The sequence below is a fragment of the Pinus tabuliformis genome, chromosome 8 (assembly GCF_031772625.1).
Source record: "Pinus tabuliformis cultivar Carrire ecotype Pingquan chromosome 8, CPIR1, whole genome shotgun sequence".
NCBI classification, from domain to species: Eukaryota; Viridiplantae; Streptophyta; class Pinopsida; order Pinales; family Pinaceae; genus Pinus; species Pinus tabuliformis.
The window spans coordinates 1,159,450,016-1,159,461,321 of NC_142294.1; the positions used below are offsets into that span (position 1 = coordinate 1,159,450,016).

General features: G+C 38.7%; 1 pseudogene; it reads left to right on the forward strand.

Annotated features, from left to right (window-relative positions):
• The first annotated feature begins 6,884 nt into the window (after nt 1-6,884).
• On the forward strand, nt 6,885-7,615 carry LOC149239457 (uncharacterized; annotated as a pseudogene).
• Nucleotides 7,616-11,306: the final 3,691 nt, after the last annotated feature.

The window sequence follows — 11,306 nt, forward strand, 5'->3', positions numbered from 1 at the left end:
CTGATATATGTTATGTACTGTTAAACCTGTTCGCTCCCTCAGGATTGTCCAGAACCAAGAAAAGATTTTTGAAAATGAAGGCTTTAAGGTTTTGTGCCATAGATGGTGCATTATTTTCGAGAAATCATGAAGGTATATTGCTTAATTGTTTAACCATGAATGAAACTAACAATGTCATGAAAGAATTCCATGCAAGTGACTGTGGAGGCCATCTATATTGGAATTCCACTGCTGATAAAATTTTAAGAGCTGGTTTTTACTGGCCCTCTCTTTTTGCAGATGTAAAGAAGTTTGCCATGTCATGTCACAAATGCCAAATTTTTGAGGGCAGAAGAAAGCTGTTACCCTTGCCATTGAAACCCATCTCAATCGAAAAACCTTTTCAACAATGGGGTCTTGAATTCATTGGAGAAATCCATCCCTCTTTCTCAGGCCAGCACAAATGGATTTTAACAACCACCGACTATTTCACTAAGTGGGTTGAAGCCATTCCCTGTAGGCAAGCGAATGACACCATCATTATCCAATTCCTTGAGTGCAATATCCTTTCTAGATTTGGCTACCTCGAGAAAATCATCACTAACAACGTCGTTGCCTTTAAGTCCAAAAAGATGATCAGTTTCTGCCATAATTTCCATATCACCCTGGGCCACTCTACAGCTTATTACCCTCAAGGTAATGGCTTAGCCGAATCATCTAACAAAATTCTCATCAACATCATAAAGAAAGTGCTGGAAGAGAACAAGAAGAACTGGCATAAAAAGCTGGTAAATGCCCTATGGGCAGACAGACTTTCAACAAAGAAATCCATTGGGATGAGCCCTTATGAGCTAGTATATGGCATGGAGGCTAGATTTCCTTCATCCTTGGGCATCCCTACTATCAAGTTGTTGCAGGAGATTCAGGCTGAACCAAATGACATTCAAAGAAGAATTAATTAGACCATTCATCTTCAGCAACCAGAGAGCAAGTTTATCACAAAGCTCAAATTTTGCAAGAAAAACTCAAAAAGATGTTTGATAAGAGAGTAAGGCTGAGGATTTCTACATTGGTGACAAAGTTCTAAGGTGGGACTCAAGAAGAGAAGACAAGGGCAAACATGCAAAGTTTGATTTTTTATGGAGAGGGTCATTCGTTATTTCTGTTGTTCAGGGAAATAACACATATTTTCTCAAATCGGTAGAGGGAAATACTGCTGAAGAAGACCCTGTGAATGGTCGTATGCTGAAACATTACCATGACCCCTTTTAAGGGACACAATGCAGGCTTTGTATATATCTTTGTACAGTGATATTTGTATATATCAGCACTTTGTTTTCATTTTTATATAAGCAAACCAAGTGTCAAGGGAACAACAGTAAATTTTATGAAGACACAGCCAATACAAGTGTTCCAGTTTTAAAAGCTCTGTCTCTGCACTAACCTCAACAAAACGGCAAAGAGTAGCACAGTCACATCACAGCAATTCATGGTAAATGGAAGCCATTTGCAGCCTTTAGTCTAAAATATCAAAACAAAGTAGTATTTTCAGTTCATATCAGCACCATTGCTCAAAGCAAAAACAAGGCAAACAACTCAGTTTTGATCCATGTTCTGAGACTGTTTCAGAAGGCATGTTCCAACAGTATAATACATAATATCAAGCACGCAGAAGAAATCAGGCGATGCTATACAGTCCACAGTAGCCCAGTTGAGGAGAGAGCTGTTCATATTTCAAAGTTTCACACTTGAGGCAACCAGTACAAAGAAGTTTTTTTTTAGTCTACAGCAACCATAGAAGATCAAGGCAGTCTGACCTGTTGTTCTTGACTTTTCACAAGGAAAAGCCATCCCCGAGTGGAGCCACTGTTAGCCTCCTATTGCAACAGGTGTTCATTTTTCATGATTGACATTTTTACAGGCCAGATATGTCATACTTTGCAGGCTGCAGTGTTCCATATTTCCACAAGATGCCATGAAGTGTGCTAGTCCAAATGCCACTGCTGATTTCCAATTTTGATGACTTAACCATTTTTAAAGGATGTTCTATAAAAGGGAGGGCCAAACAACTTAACCTTGGTCTCCCTAGGTTTCAATTTCCTGTTTTAGAATATAGAGAATGATATCTGTCCAAACAGCTTAATCTTGGCAGATTTGTAGATAGGTAGAGAATCAAAGGAACCCAACTGCTTAATATCGGTCCTTGGCAAAAATAAGTGTAGATTTAGATAGGAGAACACAAAAAAAAAGAAGAAAAAATTGTAAAGCTGGGTCTGCAAGTCTAAGTGCACCCAAACCAAAAAGAAGAAAAAATGTTAGGTCAGTAGGCTGGGTAGGTAGTCTTGATGATTGCAGAATGATGATTCATGATCAATTTTGTGTTACAAAGTGTTTTGTCTTTTCAGATCACAGTCATGATGCAGTTTTTCACCTGGAGGAGCTCAGGCTGGATATCACTAACTCCCCCTTCTTCTCATTTCCCAAGTCACTTACTAATTGCCCCAAAGAGGTCAAGATCTACTTGAGCCTCTTAGTTTCATCATTCTCCATATCACTTGCCTTGGTGAAGATCTACTTTACTCAAGGATTGTTTATTTCTCTTATATGAATCATTTTCCCCAAACAGCCTAAGGTCCCTTACCTTAGCACTTTCTGGTCACCTCCATATTAATTACTAACTATATTATCTAACTCCCTAATCCGTTTCCCCTTCCCCTACTAAAACTATGTATAAAAATCCCAAAAATATAATAATACCCCCCTGGCACTATAGCCATATTTCCCTAAAATTCCGGGGAAAAATAGTCCACCTGGGGCTGTTTTTAGCCCATCCAAGTCTTAACAGGAGTTAGTGTGACACCTGGTCATACTAACAACCTTTTTCCCCTAGTCCTAACCCTCAAAAACCCATGTTTCTCCCTTATGCCTAAGTCCCAAGTGTAAATATATTAACCCGCTCGTTTGTACATAACCCAAAACCCATTTTTCTAAGTTTTTAACCCCCCCGCCGCGCCGTATGAAGATTCGCATATTCCCGCGCCCCGTCCCTTAACCCTCCGCCGTATCGTCCTTGCCGCCAGCCATCAGATCTGGCCCGCCCGAGATCTACGGTGGGCGGGCCTTCCCATACGCCAAGAGCCCGAGGGTTAGCGTCTGGGAGATGGGCGGTATTGCTGCCATACTCCCGCCATGCGTCACCTTCCCGGCCGTGGCAGAGCCCTCCTCCCCGAAACCACCTTTCCTCCAAGGCGGTGCGCCCATAAACCACAAACCACTCTCCTCTGGGTGACGTAGGCCCCATGTCATACTGCTGCGTCATCTGCCTGCGTGGCCTCCTGCCACCGTACCGCCGAGTCACCCTGCCACGTCACCTCCGTACATGCTGACATCGTCATGCTGACGTCATCCTGCCACGTCATCTGCCGTACCTTGTCCCACCTGCTGGTGTCATCATCAATTTTGGCGAGAAAGGCGAAAATCGTGCTCTGGAAGCCCGGATTCAGTTTCTGAGGCAGTATTTCATGCGCTAATCGCGCATGGCTACGGGAAATGGTCCAAAATGTAAAGCCCCTCATCGCGCAGCACCCAGCTAGCCCGAAAGGCACAGAATAATCCGTCTTTCTTCGCGAAGCATTCAGAAAGAAACAAAAGACAGTTCTGAAGGAGACCGAGGGCCGAACAGCAGCCATTAAATTTTGATTTAACGCACAGCACATCAGAGAAGCAACCCAATTCATTTGTCAGAGAGTATCAGAGGAAGAAGAGGAGTCAAAGAGTATCAGTCAAGATTTTTAGGGGCTCGAAGCAGCTAAACATTGATGAGCCCCCCAACAAAGCCAAAGAAAGTCATGGCGGCCATTTAAAGCTTTCAAGTCACATTTAAAGCTTTAAATGCGGCCGAACAACAAAGGAGCAGACACCCATACACAGTTACTGCAAAAGCACTGCACCAAGCCACCGAGGACAACGCATTAATTCAGTTTTGATACGGCTGCCCTCAGCGCAGCCCATAGATATTTTCTTGCATTTATCGTTGATAGGGTTAGGTTAAAAGAAATCATTTACTTTTAGACCTATTTAGGTCACAGCTATAATAAACAATTTTGGAGAATTTTTCCTATATATACCACCCTCTGTATTGTTTCAAGGGTTGGTCGATTGATATTTTTCACTAGAGACTTGCACGGTACACCTAATATGTTTTACCTAATCAAAGATTGCTGAAGAGATTGGAGGAATGACGGTCTGCTCTGTGTCTAATGATCTGAGGAAGTGAATGTGGAATCCTTGTGCTGCAACATGGCTCAATAAGTGCTTCTTACCTCTGTTTTCATCGTTTCACCATCTAAATAGCACAAAGAAAGATTAGCTTAGAACTTGTTTAAATGCACTCTAGGCTCAATTTCTGTTATTTCTTTATGTTTTTTCATCTGAACTGAACTGGGCATGAATATGAATTCCCTGTGGCTCATATTTACTCTAAATCACATGTTTTTGACAGTTATCTAGGGATTCTTTACTGCCCCTAAATAGAGCTCATTCACCCTTCTCTGTTAAGCTGATTGAGAGATTCTTAATTGCCTCTCTTTCCTTAGCATTCTTTCCATCCTTTAAACTTGCAAAATTGTTCCATGTGCAGCTACCTTGCTCCTTATTCCTCCTGTGACAAAGAAAACGCACCAGCAGTCCTACTCCTTGACTCCATGCCCAATGGTTTGAAACTTCCACACTATACCTGCCTCTTTACCTGAAAACATCAATCTTCCCACCAAAACACAAACAAAACCCCTGAACTCAATAGCTAGCCTAGAATCCCCCTCAACAAAGCTAAACCATAAAGAGAGAGCCCTCTCTGACTGCAGGTGGGCTAGAATCTGCAGTCCAAAGTTGGTCTGTGGTTACCTCGGTCGTATCCCTTTACTCCAACCTGAGGGACAACCTGAGTGATAACATAATGGCGACTCCACTGGGGACCTCCTCAGTTAAATTCACGAAACAGGTTGGAAGAATCCACTGAGAAATCAATTTTCTAATTGTTGCATATTCCTTAAAACTACAGATGAAGCCTGAATGTCAGCCAGGTAGCCTTTGAAACTGTCTTTGCTTTGCATTCACAGAAGTAAATAAAAGTTGCTTCAGTCAATCTTCATGCTAGTTTTAAGCTATAGCTAGCTGTTCCAAAATTTGGTCAGTTCCTTGCTAATTCTAAAAAACCTTCCCAGAAAAATACCAAAACAGTTCGGAATCTGGCTCCCAAGAAGAATCTACGATACACAAGGTCAAATCCAAACCCAAATCCCCCAGCTGCTTTTGAAAATTCGAACCTAATCCCAAAGATCCTTAGGAAGCAAGGTCAAAGAGAAGATTTTGCTGATTTGAGTCCTGAAACAACTTACCCAAGCTGTGTTCCAACTCCTGTCAAAGTTTTATTCCGTTCAACTCCTACTTCCCCTTGTTCATCATCCACATCTCAGAGCGCTCCATCCACACCTCCATTCACTGCACGTACTACAAATACCACTACTGTTGTTCCAGTTACTTCTGTTATCCCTGTTATCCCTATTGTTCCATTTATCCCTGTTGTCCCACTTATCCCTGCCAATATGGCTAATAGATATGCACCCCTGCAATTGCCTGCTAATCCTAGGGCTTTACCTCAGGAGTACCAATCTAAAATTACCCATTTTGACAATACCGGTCCTTTCGCAGCCCTTCAGCATACCAAAAAGATGCAAGACTATTTTGAAAACTATGAGATAGACGATGATAGCGTGAGAATGAGAATTTTTGTTCAAAGTTTAACCGGTGATGTAAGAACTTGGTTTAGATCACTTGCTGCAAATTCTATAACTACTCCGGATGAGCTTTACCAATCCTTTACCAACAGATGGGAGAAAAAGAAAGACCCCTTGCACATACTAGCAGAATATGATACAATTAAAAGAGGTCCCCAGGAGACTGTTTTGGAGTACTGTGCAAGATTCAATAATGTCTATAATGCAATACCACAGAACTTAAGACCGCCCCCTGACCTTGCCTTATACAAATTCCCTGACGGATTCGACCCAGACATGGCATACCAGTTAAAAGAAAGACCTCCTCAGACCCTTGCAGACATGCAAATGTTTTTGTTAGCGTAGAGGCCAACCTAATTGCCAAAAGAAACAGAGTTAGAGTGGAAAGAAGAACCACCTTTAAGGAAGAACCCTCAGCCTTTGATCAAAAGCTTGATGCTATTATCAGTGGCCTACAAAGGCTGGGAGAAAGAGTAGAAAGTGTTGAGAGGAGATCATCATGGGAAGGACAACAGTCCAATACCATAAGGAACCCAAATTTTAGGAAAACGCAGAACACAAATGCTGGTAGGTCAAGCCCAGACCATGACATAAGACCCCCTTTTCAAGATAACTATGTTGAAGGATCTACTTCTAGTGAACCCTTAGAAGACACTCATATGAACCTGATGGATCTAAAGGGAACAACAAACTTTTCTGAGCCAAGAAGACCAAGAAGAGCATAACTTTAGTCAATTTCAGACTAAGTCTGGTGAGTCTTTTGATTTTAAACAAGGTTATGATACTGCTATTCCCACAAAATGGTTGGCACTAAAGCATACATCTAAGGTTCAATTTGTTTCAATTCATACAACTCATCCCTGAAACTTATTCTCTTTTCCCTGCATAAGCATTGAATAATTATTTGTTCAATTTACTAAATTTTCAAATTTAGTAAGGAAGCATTTTTATCAGCATAACATCTCAGCGTTCTGACTTTTACATTTCTGGGACATTACTATAGGTTCAATGGAAGAACAAGGTTGGTCTCAAATAGATTTTTCTTAGGTGAAAGCTCTCGCTTTGTTCTTTGATGCAAGTCAATAATGTTTTCCAACATTTTTACATACCATGGCAAAACCGCAGGTTCTTGTCATGTACAATTACAATTCAAAGCGTGAAGTACTTAAAGGCCTGTCAGTATTTTCGTCAGTTACCCAGCTTAAGTATGTATTCCTTGAGAAGTTGATACTACCTCCTCTTTATGAGTACTGTATATCTTGGAAGAACTTGGAAAAATTCTATGTATGCCTTTGTGAGGGCTTGGGAAATATGACTCTATTTGACAAGGGCCAAGTCCTAGAGTTTCCTAAGTTTGTAGAAATTATCTTCAATCATTGTAGTGATTTGGAGGAATTGCCAGCAAACATATGCAGTTTAATTTCCCCTTGGAAAGGTTGACTGTCAGTAATTGCCATCTTATCCAAAAGTTACCGGATGTCTTGGGAAATTTAAGGTCACTTAGGTTGCTGAGATTGCCTACAAGTCCAAGCTTGTCAATGCTTCCTCCTTCCATTTGCGGAATTCAACAATTAGAATTTATTGATATTTCACTTTGCAGTGCTTTGAAGGACCTTCCCCTAGAATTTGATCAACTATCAAACCTAAAGGTTTTGGACATGAGAGAGTGCTCTGGTCTGAAGATCCTGCCTAAAGCATTAACCAAAATAAGGTCTTTAAAACATGTAATCTGTGACGAGCACACAGGACAACAGTGGTTGGATATCAAAGCCTCTGTCATGCCTAATCTCAGAGTGGATGTGGTCGAACAACATTTTAGTTTAGACTGGCTGGATGATTGAAGAGGTTCATGCTGCATCATCTTGCCTACTCGAACATACTTATAACAATACACTATGTTAGCGTGTTATGCACAATCTGTTAATAAGCGAGGATTGCTGCTAAGATTGGACTTATTTACAGGTATTATCTCCTTTGAGGTTTATTGATCGATGGGTGACCTATAGTTAAACAAAATATTATCAAATTTGTATATAATTTTGAATTTCGAAATTTTATATATTTTTTGATTTTGTTATATATGATTAATATGTCAGTTGATTTTATAAAACTGTGAAATGCAAAGCTGTGGCTGAATAACTGATGACGCCACATACAGATCACATCAAACATCTTAATTAAGAAGAGGTTCCAACATGTCTCAAGCTAAAGTTACATTTCTCAGCATTGGATATTTGGTGTTCCTATTTTTTATGGTCTTTTCATATTTTTTCCATAGCCAGATATCTTTATATTTACCTTTTAATTAAAAATGAAGTAAACAATAAATTGTGAATGACAGTAAACAATAAATGTAGCAATTGTAAATGGTAAATTTTGTTAATGCTTAATAGATGACATGGAAATGCCGCTTGATACTATATTTTTTGCAAAATCTACACAGTTAGACATAATAGATAGAATAGGAAGAAATGGACAAATTTTTTTTTATCTCACACTCCCAAGAATACTCTTAAATAGATGGAAACTTGCTTTTAATTTCTTTGGCAACAGATGTATATTTTGTGTTCCCACGGCAAATTTTTATTAATACAATTTTTGTTTTGGTAAAAAAAAATACAAAAGGCCATCCAAACTCAAGACAATTGCAATTTGCTTATTTAATATAGCTGAGATTGCTGGAAGCCTCGACGAGTACAAATAACTAAAAGATTTTAAATTAAAATAAATAAACTAACCTGAAATTCCAATTACCAAAACTAACAGTTTTTAGATCATACACATGAATCTTTGAGTTTTTAGGTCACACACATGAATCTTTGTGAGCTACATGGGGGGGGGTTTCAATATGTCCAAAAGTGCAAGCTACAAATTGTGAACAGGCCTTACAGATCATCATCAGAAATAATCGAATAATGCCTGATCACAGTGATAGAGTTGTTAGTAGATCAGAAGTCTAGCGTGCAAAGAACGAAGATCGGTTAATTAGCTTGGGTTAGCAACTAGAGAGAAGATCCAAACAGGGTTAGCTATCAGTTAATTAGCTTGGGTCAACAACTAGAGGGAAGATCCAAACAGGGTTAGCTATATGACATTTGGATGCATTAACCTCTAGCAAAGACTCAGCCACAATTTGCTCAACTTGTTTCGGACCTCAATACAACAATCTCACCTCCCAGAGAGAAAATAGGGCAGAAGCAGGATCCGCCTTGCTTAAATGCTTAATAGATGACTTGAAAATGTTGCTTGATACTGTGTTTTTTGCAAAATCTACACAATTAGATATAATAGATAGAAGAGGAAGAAATGAACAAAAAAGTTTGATCTCACACTCCCAAGAACGGTCCTAAAATAGATGGAGACTTGCTTTTGATTTCTTTGGCATCAGATGTATATGCTGTGTTCCGAGTGCAGATTGTTTTCTTCTTTTCATTTTTCATATTAGTATCTCATCTTAATTTTAAGCGGTGTTATCTGTCAAATTCTTTGATGAGCACCAGCGTTTCAAAAAAGTAGAGGCAAAAAAATAATTAGAAATCAAGAAGGTAAGATAAATCAATGTGTTAGCTGGTAAAGATAAAGGTGTTTTTCAGATCATTACCTTTGGTTAATACAAATTTTGATGTATCACGAATCTAGCCATCTCATTTGATTATGCTAGTGAGTTGTACTCTAATCAACATGATGTGACGCGTGATTTAGCTTTGCCTCTGGCAAGCCGGGATAGTGCCATTGATAAGAGGCTTTTCATGCATACCAAAGAGGATGTTATTCCCACAAAATGGTTGGCACTAAAGCATACATCTAAGGTTCAATTTGTTTCAATTCATATAGGTCATCCTTGAAACTTATTCTCTTTTCCCTTCATAAGCATTGAATAATTATTTCTTGAATTTACTAAATTTTCAAATTTAATAAGGAAGCATTTTTATCAGAATAGCATCTCAACTTTCTAACTTTTACATTTTTGGGACATTACTATAGGTTCAGTGGAAAAACAAAGTTGGTCTCAAATAGATTTTTCTTAGGTGAAAGCTATGGCTTTGTTCTTTGATGCAAGTCAATACTGTCTTCCAGCTTTTACATACCATGCCAAAACTTCAGGTTCTTATCATGTACAATTACAATTCAAAGCATGCATTACTTAAAGGCCTGTCAGTATTTTCGTCAGTTACCCAACTTAAGTCTGTATTCCCCGAGAAGTTGATACTACCTCCTCTTTACGAGCACTGTACATCCTGGAAGAACTTGGAAAAATTCTTTGTATGCCTTTGTGAGGGCTTGGGAAATATGACTCTATTTAACAAGGGGCAAGTCCTAGAGTTTGCTAAGTTTGCAGAAATTATCTTTGATCACTGTAGCAATTTGGAGGCATTATATGTTTAATCCAACAATGGAAACTATTTGAATTGTCTAACATCTCAATTAATGGATTATAGCAAGACAAGTGTGATAAGAAGAAAGTTAATTTGAGAGGTAACCCCTTGCCCCGTAACCTCGTAATAAGAAGAGAGTTAATTTCAGAAAAGAACCCCTTACAACATAATTACAAAGTGTATCAATATCTTTACTTTAAATAATTTATCAATATCTTTATTTTAAATATTTAATTATTTAATTGTTGAATAAAGAGTAATTCATATTTACGATAGATTTTTTAAAGTTGATATGGATCACAGAAGCCTCAATTCAATAATTCATATTATTAAAAAAATATTACGAAAGATATTTATAAATTAAATATCATTTTTATTTTCATCGCTTTTATCTCATTTATAATTACACCGAAAAGTGTTTTATAAAAGGAGGGTTGCCCTCGCCCTTTCGTCGTCTGTCCATACCCAATGAAGGAAAGACACGTATTGAGATTTTTTCTTATTCATGCGCCTTCGTTGTAGTTTCTGACTTTACAAGATTCGATATGAGACCTCAATGAAGTGGCCTAGGAGGTAATGACACGAGCGATGAAGGTTACACCTCTATCCTCCACGTGACTGAGACATTAAATGTTTCAACCAATACCGGATCCACAGATTTAGATATGTATTGTTTCATTATTCTTATTATTAGGAATTTATATACACATATTTTGTCGAAATGCAAAGCTTCAATGGAATTCAAAGTTTATGTCGAAATGCATGAGAATGCCGTTTAAAAATGCAGTGGACGCGTTGAACGATGATGCTTTGGATACCATAGACGCGTGACGAAGACGCGTATATAGACGCTTGAGAGATGCCATTTATGTCATGTAATACGGCGATTCCTATTTCCGCCACAATTCTTTAATTAATGCCCTCTGACATGCCAGGGCATTAAGGAAATATAATGCGAGCTGTTTTTTTTTCACCTCCAGTTTTTTCAGCGCAGGTTATATTTCCCTAATGCCCCGCATGTCAGGGGGCATTAATTAAAAAATTGTGGTGGAAATAGGATTTGCCATGTAATACCAGAGCGCTGCAATACTTTTATGTCATAATAATAATAACGCGTATTTAAAGGTGCGGTACAGGTGAGAGATGCCATTTATGT